At 47.7% G+C, this 6,461-nt stretch overlaps 1 protein-coding gene across 1 annotated transcript in view; it reads right to left on the bottom strand.

Moving 5' to 3' along the window:
• Positions 1-6,461, bottom strand: part of Tet1 (tet methylcytosine dioxygenase 1) — a 114,627-nt gene that overhangs the window by 91,523 nt on the left and 16,643 nt on the right. The window lies entirely within an intron of this gene.

The raw sequence follows: 6,461 nt of genomic DNA, 5'->3' as shown, positions 1-6,461 counted from the left end.
AAAAAAAAAAAAAAAAAAAAAAAACCTTGCATCAAGATGAAGGAGGGAAACACCCTGCTTTCCCTTAAAGTCTGCCTCAATTAGCCTCTGCATTCTTCACGGCGAAGCCCACGAGGTAGCCATCTTGCTTCTGCAGAGGAAGCCTCGTCAGTGGAGCAGATCTGCAAACTGCTCTTGGTGTTATTATCATGGTGTTTGAAGGCAGCCCCGGCCTGCCAGCGCTGTCGACGTGCTGGGCATGCCTTTTGCAAAAACAGCCCTACGCGGTGCAGCCAATGGCAATGCAGAGCTTAGCAACTCCAAAGTGATCTTCTCAGCCTGGCCCTTCCTAGACAAAGGATCTCCTGTGCGGCTGGCTCTCGCCACAGGACGCAGGCAGCCCCAAGCTGTGACATGGAGTTCTCCACAGAGGATCTGGTCGTGGCGAAATCACAGGAGGCTGCAGCCAAAACAATGCACGCCAATCCCCCAGGTGGCGGCCAGATCGATGGCGGAGTCTCCCTGATCAGTCACCTCTGGGTGGCAGCCAGGGCAGGTCCGCCTGGGGGAGGGGACGCTGCGCCGCCTGCACCTCACAGGAGCTGCCTCGGAGCCCAGGGGGGCCTTGGGGCTCGCTGAAACTCTGGAAGGTATTGTGCATTTTTACTTTATAAGGCAAGGCGAAATATTGGCGATATTTAAGGCAGAGAGGTTATATGAGGACAGGGAGGCTCCGCTGTTGGGCTGCTCATCTCATTCGTCCGAACCACACCTCTCTGCGGCAGGGCTCTGCCCAGAAACAGCGATTTGACTTCTGTCAATAAATGTCCAGTGGCAAAGGTGGATTAGAAAATAACAATAAAGCCACTTACGAGGAAAGGACAGGCTGAGGACAAGAAGGGGTGGAGTTTTCAAAATACACTTGCCACCAAGTGGCAAGAGACAAGGGATTTCTGTCTTGCTGGGGACATTTCCCATGCCTTTCATTCCACAGAGAAATCCCTGCCTGGCCAGAGGCAAAATCCACCTTCCACACTCATGCCTCCATCAGCCACCAGAGTCACCTAAGGGGTCCCCATGTGCAGACTGTCTATGCCCCAGCTTGGCAGACAGCCAGAGCCACCCTCTCCTGGGGGCGGCTCATGTAGGTGGCAGGCTCAGTGGCTGGGCAGCCCCTGGGAAAAGCAAGATAGGAGTCTCCCTCCCCTTAACCCCTGGCATTGCGTCCACAGCAGCAGCAAAGGACCAGGGCCATTGCTAGATCTCAAGGTCACTGCCCAACAGCAGTCCTGACAGAGGCCATCCCAGTCCCATCCCTGCCACCCAGACAGCTGTCAGGATCCAGGAAGCTGGCCCAGCTCCACATTTGGAGCCTGGCTGCTCAGCCAGACATGGGTTTTCCACTTGCACTTGGGTCCCAAACAGATTCCCATAGGCAGAGACAAGCTTCCTTGGAGGGCTCAGGAAGCCAGTGGCCAGGCTTCCTGCTGTGGCTTTTGGGTTCCTTCTCTGTGCTAAGGTTGAAGCCCAGGGCTATGTGCATGCTAGGCAGGGCACTTTACTGCTGCCAGCCTAGCCTGGTCCTCACTTGACTTTTCTCCCACCTACCCACAGCCAGAATTTCTTTCTTTCTTTTTTCTTTTCTTTTTCTTTCTTTTTTTTCTTTCTTTCTTTCTTTTTTTCTTTTTTTTTTTTTTTGGTGAAACTGGGGATTGAACTCAGGCCCTTGCACTTGCCAGGCAAGCGTTTATTCTACTGAGCCATCTCCCAGGCCCCTCTTTCTTTTTTCTTGTTTTGGTTTCTTTTTCTGTTTTCTTTGGTACCAGGAATCAAGCTCATAAACTCGGGATTCCCAGGTAGGTGCTGTGCTGCTGAACAGTGGCCCCAGCCCTTTTCTTGGTTTCTTGGGATGAGATCTTGCTGTGTACTGAGGCTGCCTTGATTTCACCATATAGTCTAGGCTGGCTCAAACTTTCACTGATCATCCTGCCTCAGCCTCCAAAGTGCTGGGCAAAAATTTTAATAAATTCATGTGAGGAATAAAAAAAAAAAAAAAAAAAAAAAACCTACTGGGTATAGTGTTCTCAACTCTTTGCAAAACCAATGGAATTCGACCTAAATACATCCACCAGTGCAAACACACTGAGCCCCTGCTAAGAGGATCCCCTAGGACTATCCACTGCAGGGATGGGGGGTGTCAGAGGTGACACTGGGACCTTGTGGACAGGTGCCAGCTTCTGGAGCACAATGGGCTCAAGAGCACTGCAAACAGGCACTAATTAAAAATCAAATGCTAAACCAAAAAAAGACATGAACAGGCCAAGTACAATAAGGCTTGTGTTTTTTGTTTTTGCAATAGGGTCTCACTATGTATTCTAAGCTGGCCTTGAACTCACTACCTCCTCCTCCTGCCTTAGTTACATATCACCATGTCCAGCTTGACATGGGTGGTACGGCACATCACATATCAACCAAAATTTACCATTTTAACTGTTTCAGCATATAATTCAGTGGCAGTAAGTACATTTACCATGTTGTATAACTTTCACTATTGCTCATTTTTGGAGCTCCTTCAGCCTCTCAAACACTAGCTCAACCCTAGTGTTAAGTAAAAACTCCTCATTCACCTTTGTCACCCTCTGCTGAGTTTTCTTTTCCTTGTGTCTGCATTTACTTTTTGTCTCCTGCCTCAGCCTCACGGAGTCCCAGGACAACAGGCCTGTGCCATGCTCACCTGTTGTCTGTGTGGTACTGGGGCTTTGAACCCACGGCTTCTGCAATAGGCTGCAATAGGCTACACCCTCAGACCTTGTCAGTTTTTTTTTTTTTATTTTCAGACAGAGCTTAAGTCACTGAGTCACCTAGCTGGGCTTGAATTTGCAATCCTCCTGCCTCGGTCACCCAGAGTGCTGGGATTATGGAAGTGCAGCACCCCTCCCAGAGGCTGCTGCTGCTGCTCCTGGGAACTGAACCCAGCGCCAGGATGCTGCGCTCACAGGTGCACACTGCCACACCCAGCTCAAGACTCACTTTCTTCCCCTTCCAAACTACACTCTTAGCACCCGTGCCATTCCAGTTCCCATCAGCCGCACACACAGGAGAGCCAGCACTGCTCGTGGCCCCTTGCGTTTCCATTACAGATGATGCCTCCCTGGAATGTATGAGTGATTCATTCATGTTATCCTGGGAGTTGAAATTCATACTAAGCTATATCCCAGCTCTTTAAAGAAAAAAAAAAAAAATGAGATAATAGCCTTGTACGTTGTCCATGCTAGCCTCAAACATGTTATTTTCCTGCCTCAGGCTCCTGAGTAGCTGGGCTTACAGGTATGTGCCCAGGAATAGCAACAATACTTTTTTTTTTTAAACAAAAAAATTTTTTTAAACAAACGTTTATTTATTTATTTATTGTGTGTGTGTGTGTGGCCAGCTCAGCCCACCTGGGGGCAGGGCTGGCTGGCATGTGGTGCTGGGGGATCGAACCACGGTCCCTGTGCTTTGCTAAGCTTGTTCTAAGTAGGTGCTTTAGACCACTGAGCCATCTCACCAGCCCCTGCAACAATACTTTTTTCCTTTTTTTTTTTTTTTTTTAATTTAAAGACAGGGTCTGTAATCCTCCTGCCTGAGCCTTCTCTGGGATGGGATTACAGGTGTGCACCACCACTCAGTCCATTGTTCAAGGCTTATGAAAGCACTCACTTAACAATATGTCAGGGGCCAGGGAGATGGCTAAGTAGAATAAGCACTTGCCTATCTGCCAAAAAAAAAAAGTCAAATAAATCTGTGTGATGCTTATACTACTTGCATCCGTAAAGTCAATTAGGCTCACAGGGCAAGGGGCCTGTGTGTCTGCACTGGAGACATCAAGTGTCCCAGGCCCTGAAGGCAGTAATTTTACTATTGGAGACTCTCTGGAAGCCACACACTGAAGACAACCAGCAACCTAAGAAATTACAGGAAGTCTCTGTTCAGGGCTCTGTAAAAGTAAAGAAACCCAGTGTGCAGGGCCTGCCAGATAGCCCAGTGGACTAAAGCGCAGAGGGCAGTGGCCGGGTTCAATCCCCAGCCTGCCCTGCAGCCCTGCCCCAGAGCACGTTGAGATTGTGATTGAGCAGGGAGGTTGAAAACAGGAGAATCACTACACTTCCAATCTACATAGTGAGACCTTGAAGATCCTGTACTAAATATATAAGAAGTTAAAAAAAAAGAAGAAAAACCAATGTTCACTCTTGATATAAGGATGATATAGGATCTCTAAATAATATATGGAAAAGAGTGGGGCCAGGGAGATGGCTCAGTGGAATAAGCGCTTCCCTGGCAAGCACAAGGGCCTGAGTTCAATCCCTGATTCCGCAAAAAAAAAAAAAAAAAAAAAAAAAGGAAAAGAATTCTTAGGGCTGAGGAGGAGATAGCTCAGTAGAATAAGCATTTGCCTGGCAAGTGCAAGGGCTTGAGAAAAAAAAAAAAAAAAAAAAACTCCTAGCCTGCTATGCAGTCTGATACTCAAGTTTATGTTTTCTAAAATTGAAGAATGAGGGGGCCAGGGAGATGGCTCAGTAGAATAAGCGCTGGCCTGGCAAGCGCAAGGGCCTGAGTTCAATCCCTGGTTCCGAAAAAATAAAATAAAATAAAATTGAAGAATGAATTCTAGAACAATAGGTTAAGAGTAAGAAGTATTTACTGAGAGAAAGAAAAGCTTCTAAGAGATTGAAAGGGTCTGAAGGGGGTTGCTAGAGACCCTCGCTTCTCAGAGCAGTTGTTTATAGAGCAAAACCAAGCAGTGAGACAGGTCTAAAGTTGGATAGAACCAAAATCAACAAGATTACAAATATAGTCACTTAGGTAACATTGATCCATTGAGAAACTACAAAACTACGGTCAATTTATAAGGTTGTTTTTTGTTTTTTGTGGGGTTTTTTTGGCGGAATTTTGAATATGGACTCTTGGGTAATATTGATTAAATGGGGACTCCAAAAAATCATGTAGCAAGCACACATGGGTGGGACAAGGACTTTCCTGGAAGGAGTAGGTTAAGGAGGTTTGGGCCCCCCACCCAAGGTGATTGGTGTCTATTTAGAATATCAATCACTGCTGTTCATCCCTAAGGGAAGTCTATGGGTGACAGCTCCTCTTTTACTGAATCCTGGCCTTCAGTGAATTGGCCTCCAGCCACAGCTGCCTCTGCGTTGACCTCTCCAGGGCCCAGCCCCGTCTGACTGCCTACAATATTTCTAAACAACATAGCTGCCTATAACATTGTCAGAGTTAATGACTGTGACTGGAGCCCACCCTGACTCTGAATGTCACACCCAGGAGCTGTAAACAATGCTGGCAGGACACTGCAAGGCTCTTTACCCCAGTTGCTGGGGCCACCTATTTCCAACCCTGCACTCAAGGATTTGATGATCTCACCCTAAGATGAAGGTGACAGACAGCAAGTTTAATGGACAGTAAGCAGGAGTAACTGAGGCCAGGTGTGGTGGTACATGCCTGTGAACCCAGCACTTGGGGGGCTGAGACAGGAGGATCATTACCAGTTGAGATCAGCATGGACTGCAAGTGAGCAAGCCCAACCAAAACTGCATAGTGAGGCCCTGTCTCAAAAAAAAAAAGACACAAAACACAGAAGAGAACACCATAGGTTGGGGTTGGATGTGATTTAGCGCTTTCTCTACATGCTAGATCCTTAGCACCACGACAAATTTAAAAATCCCACCAAAATTTCATTTCCAGTAGTAATGGAATTAGTCATTTTGAATAACCCCCTTACTGCTATGGAAAAGTAGAAAACGAGAAAAATGCCAGGTGCAGTGGTTCAGACAATTTAGGCAGGAGGATTGAAAATGTGGGGTCAGTTTAGGGAACTTAGGAAAACTATGTCTGGAGAGACTGGGCGTGGTGGCATGTGCCTGTAATCCCTCCTCCAAGGAAAGGCACCAGCACTCAGACCAGCTCCCCCCCCCCACCTGCGCCCCAGTCTCCTGGGCCAGCGTGCAGTGTGTCCCTGGGCAGACCACCACACAATGATGCTGCGCATGAAACACATTGGAAAATAAACTTTGGAGTATGAACATCTAGAGCACAGCAGAACACCAAGCCCTCTCACAACGCAGAGGAACTTTCCTTGGGCCTCTCTGGGAACCACAAGCGTAAGTTCACACAGCACAGGTGACAGAAAGCCAATCATTCATAATGGATCTTAATCCTCCACCCCAACAAAGGCTTCTAGAATTCTGAGAAGCAGCATGTGGTCCTAGCCACTGTCAAGGGCTTGAGTTACTTTTCTCTAAATAGCATAAAGGGCCAGGCATGCTGCACACATCAGAAATCCCACACTCAGGAGGCAGAAGCAGGAGGAAACGCCGCACGATGAGGGTCAGGCTGGGCTACACAGGGAGGCCCTGCCTCACGAGCAGTAACAACACAGCAAAAAGAGCATAAATGAAACAGCAACAAGGCACGCAGTGGGAAGCAGCCAAGCG

Source organism: Octodon degus, unplaced genomic scaffold, assembly GCF_000260255.1.
Source record: "Octodon degus isolate 3935 unplaced genomic scaffold, OctDeg1.0 scaffold00046, whole genome shotgun sequence".
Classification (NCBI taxonomy): Eukaryota; Metazoa; Chordata; class Mammalia; order Rodentia; family Octodontidae; genus Octodon; species Octodon degus.
Note: the sequence above shows the minus strand (reverse complement) of the source record. Positions and strands in the feature narration are given on the sequence as shown.